We start from the raw sequence: 10,241 nt of genomic DNA on the forward strand, positions 1-10,241 counted from the left end.
CTCTGAGCTGCAGGGCAATAACAATGAGTATTCTGCAGGGGTCTCCTAGACCTGGTTCATCCCATAGCCTGTAGGAACTTTCAGGAGGCCTCTCACAGATGCCCTAGTACAGAGGAGAAGGATGTGCTCCACATCAGGGATTGCCTGCTGCACTTTCAGAAGGACAGAGCATGACAGCTGCCTTCTCCCAGGGATGACTGCAGGGTGTGAGGGTGGGTGTGCAGCCAGGGGTGCCCAGTTGTGTCCTTCAGAGCAGGGTCCCTGCAGCCCAGGGGCTGTGTGCCGGGGCAGGGACTCTGCTGCCTGCCAGGGTCAGCACTCAGCCTGCCCGGGGAGCTCCCCACAGTGCTGCGGGGGGAAGATCAGGATGGAAGGAGTCACCTCAAGCCAGGCAGGGTCCTTCTGCTGTTGAGTGTGTGCTGCATGGGTGAAAGCTGCTCACAGCTCCACATCACCCCCAGGACATTTCTGGAGAGGATCTGTCAGAGGTGACAGTCCAAGCAAGGGTGTCCATCTTCAGTTTGTGCATTCCTGAGTCATGGCATTAAGGTTTATTCTATTTGTTTGGGTGGAATGGAAGTGGATCTGTCAGGTGTGGACAACACTCTGAGACACTTTTAGGGTTACACTAAGAGATCCGAGATCTAACTCACCATGGGACTATTCCCAGAGAAGGCTTTGCCATAGGAAGGTCCATGAAGCTGCTCTTTGAGACCAAAGTTGCTTCCCTGGCCCTCAGTTCATGTCCAGTTCATGTTCTGCACTGGGAGAGAGGAGGGGGGTCAGGGAAGAGTAATGGAGCTGTGGAGTTTGAACTAGACACTGAGGCTCCAGGAGCACTGTACTGAGAGATGGGCAGATCTGCAAGGAACCTCATAGAGTCCCCTAAGGCACTTCTCAGCCTAAAGACAGCACGACAGCATCACCTTGGTGGTATCTCTGGGATTTGTCTGAGTGGCTCCTTAGCTTCTGCACACACAGAGGTGCCCCTGGGCAGTGCCCTGCTGCCAGGAGGGGTCTGCAGGGCAGAGCTGAGCACACAGAGGGTGGGATGGGCTCTGTGAGCAGGGACAGGGAGGAGAGGTGTGGACAGAGCAACAGCTCCTGGCAGGGACAGCTCCAGGCAGCAGAGACATGGGCAGGGAGGGAGAGGCAGCTACTCTCAGAAACACTGTGGGAAGGGGAATTGGGTACCTCCCTGCCATCCCCTGCAGTGCAGAAACCTCCCCCGGAGCACACACCACCACCCATCAGGTCTCCTCTCCCATGGAGCACAGCCTATGGCCCCAAGGCCATGGGACTTCAGGCTGTCACTCCTTCTCAGCAGGGTCCCTAATGAGGAGAAACTCCCGAATACCCATTTGTCTATCCTGCCTCTGTTGACAGCAGCATTGGGACATTTATCCATGTTTCCCCTCCTGTCCATGTTGCCTTTGTTCCCAACTGGATTGGAAGCTCTGGGCCATGCATTTTGCAGGACTGGGAGACAGCCAATTGTCCTTTTGCTCACTCCATCTTTAGGACATTTGACTCTTTCCCTGGGGAGTCCTGCTGGGCTGCAGGCTGCCCTCCCCCAGGGCACAGCTCTCCCATGGCATCTCAGTGTTCTCCAGGAGCCCCATGGAGAAGACCCCTCAGTGCAAAGGCCATGAAAACGCTGCTGGGTGGCTGTCTGCAGACAGCTGCAGAGAGCCCTCTGTGTTCCTGGCTGGGAGGGGAGGGCTGAGATCCTGCTCAGGTAGAGTGAGACAGGCTGAGGGGGTTGGAGATCTGCACTTGGGAAATGGAGTCCTCTGCTCTCAGCAGTGCCCAGTTCCTTTTGGGGGGAGCATCTGGGTGCGATCATCCTGCAGCTCAAAGAGGTGCCAACACAGGGCAGCTGAGACCAGGGCTGATGGACCGACCGGCTCTCCTCACTCATCACTAGGAGACAGGCCCTTTGTCTCTTGGGACGCACAAGGTTTCACTTGGAGTGCAGCAGAAATGCCAGGGATTTCTGCCTGAAAAACACTCCTCAGCTGTAGTGGGACAACTCGAACAGGATAAAAAAATTAAAATCCCCCCAGCTCTGCCCTACAGTTGGGTGAAATGGGAGCTGAAAAGCACTTTGATATCCCAAGTGGATTCAATCCTAGACCAGCCTGTGTTCCTATGGATCTGTGGCTGTAGGGCAGGGGCTGGCTCCTGCAGAGCCCCCAGCAGAGCCCCCTGCTCCCTGGGGCAGCCTCAGCCAGCACCAACCAGAGCTCAGAAGTGGGATCTGTGAAAGGTCTTCCTGAATAAGGGCAGGTGATTTGGGGGTTTCAGTAAGAAATTCAATAGAATTTTTTCAGAGAAATATCTCTTATTGATGTCTTTTCCTCAATGAACAGGCTCCCATGCCCTGAGGGACCAAATGTCCAACAGCAGCTCCATCACTGAGTTCCTCCTCCTGGCATTCGCACACACAAGGGAGCTGCAGCTCTTGCACTTCTGGCTCTTCCTGGGCATCTACCTGGCTGCTCTCCTGGGCAACGGCCTCATCATCACTGCCATCGCCTGCCACCAACACCTCCATGTACTTCTTCCTGGGCACCATCTCCACCACTGTGCCTAAAGCCATGGTTAATTCCCTCTGGGACACCAGGGCCATCTCCTATGCAGGATGTGCTTCTCAGATCCTCTTTCTTTCTGATGTCAACAGAATTTTATCTTCTCACTGTCATGTCCTATGATTGCTATGTTGCCATCTGCCAACCCCTGCACTACAGGACCCTGCTGGGCAGCAGAGCTTGTGTCCACATGGCAGCAGCTGCCTGGGGCAGTGGGTTTCTCTATGCTGTGCTGCACACGGCCAATACATTTTCTATACCTCTCTGCCAGGGTAATGCCCTGGACCAGTTCTTCTGTGAAATCCCCCAGATCCTCAAGCTCTCCTGCTCAGACACCTACCTCAGGAAAGTTGAGCTTACTGCTTTTAGTACTTTTCTTTTTTTGGGGTGTTTCATTTTCATTGTGCTGTCCTACGTGCAGATCTTCAGGGCCGTGCTGAGGATCCCCTCTGAGCAGGGACAGCACAAAGCCTTTTCCACCTGGTCTGTTTGTCAGCACTGCCATATTTGCCTACTTTAAGCCCCCCTCCATCTCCTCCACATCCCTGGACCTGGTGGTGGCAGTTCTGTACGTGGTGGTGCCTCCAGCAGCGAACCCCCTCATCTACAGCATGAGGAACCAAGAGCTCAAGGATGCTGTGAGGAAACTGATGACTGGACGTCTTTCAGCAGCCATAGACTGACTATGTTCCTCTACAACTGACTCCCTGTGTATGTCGTGACAGGCCCTGTCTGCCCTTCCTTCTTTAATTTTATTTTCCCCTTTTTCTACTTTTGACAATGTTGTGTTCAAATAAATATAATTATTGCTCCTCTTCAATATCCACCCATTCTATGTGACCAATAGACTTTGTATAAATGGGAAACCATTTTATTTAAGCTAAATAAATTAGCCTGCAGCAACTTTTTTGTCTAAGATCCACCCTCAGCTTAGCAGAAATGAAACACTTTTCTGTCTGCCCCAGCTTGGGGCAGGCTGCTTTGTCCCTGGGGGATTAGGAGCTCTTGAGGACCACAAGGGCCAGGGCTCTTGTGCTAGCCTGGGGAGACAGGATGGCACGGAGGGGCTGCAGACCTCTCAGGATATGCTGGAGAGGAGAACAGGGGACACAGGGTGCCACTGACCTCCTTTTCCTTGTGCCCACCCATGTCTGCCCCCAGGAGCTTCTGTGCCCTTCAGAGGGGCTGGGGCTCTGGGGTGAATGCCCAGAGCTCTGCAGCAGCCTGAGGCAAGTACTGCTGTGGGGCCAGAGCAGACAGGGCTGGAGAGAGGGCAGGGAGGAATGTTTCTGGGAGAGAGAGAGAGACATCAGTGTATAGCTTGTTCTGCGTGACCGTGCAGGGTGAGGGCTCGCATCAGGGGGATTGTGGTTCAGAGACAGGGCTCCTGGACGGGAGCAGAGACATGCACGTGCAGGAGAGAGGAGGCCAGTCTATGTCCTTGGTGGCATGGACAGACCGGGAAGGTGACCCAGGGCCTTTGTCACCCCCCAGCCTCTCTCACCAGCCATTTCCAGCCCTGGCCATTCACCCAGTTTATGGGCAAGTCTTGCTGTGCGGCCGTCTCCATCCTCCTGCTGGGCTGAGTGCCTGCATCGGGGAAAATGGCCAGCTCTGGCCAGCTTCTTCTGAAGAGTGAGTGGCCCTGAGCAGCAGTGACTGGCCATGTGTAGGCCTGGGACAGAGGGTCAGGGGATGCCAGTGAGAACAAGGTGATGGCTGATGGCTTTAGCAAGTCCTTACAGCCACGTCTGAGCCCAGAAATGGAAAGCAGTAGATCTGTGTGGGTGGAGGAGGAGGAGGAGTCTTCTGCTGGGAAGCTTTCAGGAAGAAAGCTAAGGAAGCTTCACATCAAAGCTAAGGAAGATGTTTCCATCTTGTGTGCATGCCTCAGCCTGGCAGATAGGGAATGCCCGCTGCTGGGGGTGGCTGTGCTCAGTCATGGCTCAGGAGCTGACCTTGCTCTCTTCCCCTCCTTCACCCTCCACACTTGGATGGACCACAGGAAACATCCATGATCCTTTAAAAATGCACAACCCTCCTGGAGTGAGGTCCCACAACTGCAGGGGAAACGAGAAGGGTTTGAGAGACGCATGGGGATGCAGGCAGAGAGAGGTGTATGCATAGCAGTGAGTGTGTTAAAGGCAGGAAGAAGACTTGAAGTAGTGGTGGGGCTGCGAGGGTGTCATGCTGAAGGGAATCAGGCTGAATTTTGATTTGGAGGTGGCAGCAGCAGAAGGAGGAGGACATGCATTTCACTGCCGAAATATGGCAATAAGTACAGGAGTCAAGCAAGTCTGGGACTGGGATATTTTGGGTGCCAGAGGACATTAGCAGGGCATTGGAAGGCGCCAGAGGGGTTGTGGAGAACTCCCAGGCACTGTCAAATCCTCAGGTAACCACAGCTTTGTCTTTGCAGGCACAGCCAGTGAGGCCAAAGTGGCACATACAAGTCCTTCATTTGCTGGCTGCAGAGGGAGACAAGAAAGTTTAGCATAGAATTACCAAGGTAATTTCTTCTCTTATTTCAGCTGTGCAGGCAGCCATGCCTCAGCCTAATGCCTGGAGGACCCCAGTACAGAGGAAAGCAGGGTTTGTATCTGTTACAGTACAGTTGTGTAGACCAATGCAATCCCTCCCGTTAAGGGATGGGCTCATCAGTTACTACATCCTTGTCCTGTGCAGGTGGTACCAACAAATGGTCAGTGGTACGTTAATTCTCTTTGTTCTAAAGCGATGTCCCGCTCAGGTGGGGGGATTATCCTGGATGCTGGTCGGTTGCTGTTCTGGCCGTGGTTATACGCCCGGTTTTTTGAAAGGTAAATCTTCCATGGGTTTATCATGGACATGGGATGTTCTCAGCTGGTAAGAGCTGGCTTAGCTTGGGTCTTCAGGTCGCATGGACCCTGAGGTAAAATTAATTAGTGTTCATTCTTCTAAGCAAGTTGTACCGCAGTTAGCATCTTGCCTTTCACCGGCATCAGTAAAGCTTGGGAGATCCCAAGGTCAGAGTGAGATGAGGAAGCAGGAGGAGGTAGCTAAAGTCCTCAGGGAAACTGGAACAGGCACAGGACAGCGTAGGACCGTCTGTGGTGCAAACAGCTGACGGCCTTGGTGCAGCTGGGCCCTTCTCCAACACCAGGACAGAAGTCCTTGTCCTCTCCACAGTGGCTGCTGTATCCTCCACTGAGTCCCATGAGAAGGCACCAGTCCCTTACAGTCCCAGGGGCCTTGTTGCCTCCTCACCCACTCCCCATAGAGCCTGGGAGGTGTCCTACTGCTGACCTGCACTTGGCATCACACCCCCTGCCATCACACTGCTCCCAGGAGGAGCTGTAAGTATCTCATGAGGGAAAGGATTCCCTCTTCAGGGGATGGGGGTCAGAGCTTGGCCATCCTGCTTGGTGAAACACATTTAGGGCTTTCACAGCCACCTCCACATTTCATTTTCCACATGTGACCAGTGCCTCTGACTTCCTGTTTTACCAGCTCCCAGGGACAACCGCAGAATCACAGAATGGTTTGGGTTGGAAGGGACCTCAAAGATCAGCTAGTTCCACTAGACCAGGTTGCCCAAAGCCCCATCCAACCTGGCTTTGAACACTTCCAGGAATGAGGCCTCCACAACCCAGGCAACTTCTTAGTGCCTCACCACCCTCATAGAGAAGAATTTTTTCCTAATATCTAATCTAAATCTACCCTCCTTCAGCTTACAGCCATTACCTCTTGGTCTACCACTACATGCCCTTGTAAATCTCCTTGTCTGGTCATTCCCTCCGTGGTCTCTTCAGTGATGGTCCTCCCTGGGGCCCACTAAGACTCTCAGAAACTTGGAGGTGTGCTGCTGACTTTTACTTCTTTAGGCACTTGTTCAGTCTTTCAGGATCTTGGAGTTCAGGAAGTTGGCACCAGGGGGTAATTAACATGCAAAACTCCCTAATGGGAGCCAACGCTCTGTGCATAATTTTCCTTTAGGTCTTCAATTCTTATGTGGTTAATTAGAGAGATTTCAGGCATCTAGTCAAAGTCAAAAGAATTCAATACTAAACAGGAAGGAAGGATTCTTTTATTTCAACGGTTCTTAATTCTTCTGCTCACACATTATGTGATATCAGAAATCCTCAGTTCATATTGATCCTGAGTGTCTCCTAATGGAGTTTGAATATATATTCTGTAAATTCTCATGAGTTTTTTTTCATAGGACATGGACAGGGACCAGCAAGATGATGGCACTTTCTCTCTGTCTATGGAAAGAGGGACTTACACAGCCATTTCCAGAAATGTATTTCCTGCCAACACTTTAAATGGGGAAACTGTGTTCTGGTGACACATTTGTATCGTCACATGATACATCTACATTTCATAGCTAAAGGGAGCTTGGAGCAAGGAAGGTAGGAGGAGTTGGATAGATCACCCTATATTTCTTTGCCATCAAGAAATGGCCACAGCTGCTATCACTTCCCTCATGGCATCCCTTTTTTTGAGCTGGCCACATCTTTATGGGATGTACCATGGCCTAACACCATGACCCGCCAAGTGCCAGACCTCAGTCGATAGGCAGAGGCCCAGAGCCCAGATGTGGAAAACAAGTGTCACTCCTGTTTTCAAGCAGGAAAAGAAGGAAGACCCAGGGAAGTACAGGCCAGTCAGACTCCCCTCCCTTCCTGGGAAGATGATGGAGCGGCTAATGCTGGACACCCTTTCCAGGCACAGGAACGTTAAGGAAGTCATCAGGAGTCGTCAAGGCCCAGGGCCTTATGTATGTCCAGTTTGCCTGAGTATTCCCTGATCTGACCCTTTTCCAGCAAGGCACATCTCCATGCTCCAGACTTTCCCCCTGCTCTCTGGCACCTGGGAGTCCCGAAGGCCGATATTGCTGGCAAATACTGAGGCAATGACGGCATTCGGTGCCTCAGCCTTTCCCACGTCCTGCGTCACCAGGTCCCCAGTCTCACTGAGCAATGGGCCCACAGCTTCCCTAGTTTCCCTTTTGTTCCCTGTCTACTTACAAAAGCCCTTCTTGGTTTCTTTGGCATCCCTTGCCAAATTCCATTCCATTTGGGCTTTAGCTTTCCTACCATTGACCCTGCATGCTCAATGTCTCTGTGTTCCTCCCAGGCTACCCGTCCTTACTTCCACCCTCTCTATTCTTCCTTCTTGTGTTTGAGTCTGGCCAGGAGCTCCTTGTTCATCCACACAGCTCTCCTGGCATTTTTGCCTGGCATCATATTTGACGGGATGTGCTTCTCTTGAGCTTGGAGGAGGTGATCCTTGAATATGAACCAGCTTTCTTGGGTCCCCCTTCCCTCCAGGGCCACATCCCATGGGACTCTTCCAAGCAGATCTTGAAGAGACCAAAGTCTACTCTCCTAAAACCCAGGGCTCTGAGATTGTTTTTACCTTCCCTCCCACCCTCAGGAACCTGAACTCCATCATCTCATGGTCACAAGGCCGCCTTTGACCTTCACATCCCCAACAAGCCCCTCATTGTTGATGAGGATGAGGTCAGGCAGAGCACCTCTCCTCATTGGCTCCTCTGCAGCTTGAGTGAGGAATTTCACATCCATGCACTCCACAAACCTCCTGGCTTGCTTATGCCCTGCTGTGTTGTCCTTTGAGCAAATATTGAGGTGGTTGACATCTCCTATGAGGACCAGAGCCTGAGAATGCGAGGCTGCTCCTATCCGCCTGTTGAGGGCCTCATATACTTCTTCTTCCTGGTTGGGTGGCCGATAACAGACATCCACTGTAATGCCACCCTTTCCTAGTCTCACTTTAATCCTCACCCTTAAGCTCTCTGTTGGCTCCCTACCCATCCCCAGACAAAGCTCCATGTACTCCAGCCGTTCTCTCACAGAAAAGGCAACTCCCTCTCCTTGTCATCCCATCCTCTCCTTCCTCAAGAGCCTGTATCCCTCCATTGCAACATCCAGTCATGGGAGTCATCCCGCCACGTTTCCATGATCCCAACAAGATCATTGCCCTGCAACTGCACACAGATCTCTAAATCTTCATGTTTATGCCCCATGCTGCATGCGTTAGAGTACAGACACTTTAGAGAGGATCCCCAGCATGTTGAGTTCTTGGAGAGGGTGTGAGAGATTTCTCCATCACGGTGCACGTAGGCATTTCCTTGCTTACATGCAAGCATTGAACTTGAGCCCCATTTTGTGGTTTTGTGTTCCCTTCCCACCACATCACCCCATGCCCTTGCTCATTGAGTCTGTCACTCCCTTAGAGGACTGCCGGTTACTCTCTCCCTCCCCCATCATTCTTAGTCTAAAGCCCTCCTTATGAGGTCAGCCAGCCTGCTGGCAGAAATAGCTTTGCCGTGCTTAGTGAGGTGGATCCCATCTCTGCCAAGACGATGCTGCTCTGCAAACAGGGTCCCATGGTTGTGGAACCCAACCCCCTACCCCAGTTCCACAGTTAATTATTAACTTGTCCTAGTAGTGCCTTTCTCCTCACCAACGAGATTGAGGAGAACACCACCTGGGCCTCCATGCCCTTCACTTCCACCCCCAGAGGTTTGTAGTCACTTCTGGTACTGTCCAGGTTGCTCCTGGTAGTGTCATTTGTGCCCACATGGGTTAAGAGCAGGAGGCAGTAGTCAGAGAGCCAGGTGAGCTTTGGACATCCCACCACAACAGCCTGGATCCTTGTCCCCAGCAAGCAGCAAACCTCTCTAGATGGTTGGTTGGGCCAACAGATGAGTGCCTCTGTCCCCCGCATTACGTAGTCACACATTATGATGAAACACCCCCCCCCCCCCCGCGCATTGCACTACATCTGGTTGAGGCTTGAATATCTCCATTTGTGGAGATACCACAGCCTTTTGGAGTGCCTGTTCCTGGTGCCTGATAGACCTTAGAGTGCAGCTTCTCTTCTCTTAAGTCTAGTCAGAATTTCCAACATCCCAACTTTTTCCCATGGCTTCTCATCCTTCCACTGTGCCCACATGGGAAGAGTCTGACTCATTCTCCTCTGCACCAGCCCATAAGACAGCTGTAGACAGTGACAGTATTGATATCTGTAAAGTAGAATTTTCCACTTTACAGGGTGAGGAATGTGTTTGGGTTAATGCTTAGACACTGTCTAATTCAGGGTTAAATACACTGCATTGCTTTGCTAATGACTGTACCCTTGAAGAAGAGGGAAAGGTTGATAAATGCATGCCTTGCTAAGGACTATCCTTGAAGAGAAGCTGAAAGACTGATAAAAGGGAAACATCCTGCCCCAGAAGACCCAGAGAGCCGGTTGACTCCCAGAAAAGCCTAAAGTCAGCAAAAATGCAGTAACTGGGACAAATGGGACCACTAACCCAGTTAAAGAACAATGCAAGTTAACCCCTACACACCCCCTCAATAGGAGATGATGTTGCAATTATAACCAATTATAACCAATTTGCATAAATTTAAGTGGGTTTTTCTAATCCTGTAACAAGATAAATATGTTGTAGTTTTTGTGTGCAGTGTGCTAGCTAGCTTTGTGGCATTACCACCCTGCAACCATCTCTGTGCAGACATGAAATAAATAAAATACCTCTGCTCTGTGTGTGTATTGGTGTATTGCACACCGGGTAAACAATCCCACTTTTGAAAAAACACCAGGACATCCCATATCTCTAAAGAGCCTTTTGACAAGGTGGGC

This window comes from Balearica regulorum, chromosome 31 (assembly GCF_011004875.1).
Source record: "Balearica regulorum gibbericeps isolate bBalReg1 chromosome 31, bBalReg1.pri, whole genome shotgun sequence".
Taxonomy (NCBI): domain Eukaryota; kingdom Metazoa; phylum Chordata; class Aves; order Gruiformes; family Gruidae; genus Balearica; species Balearica regulorum.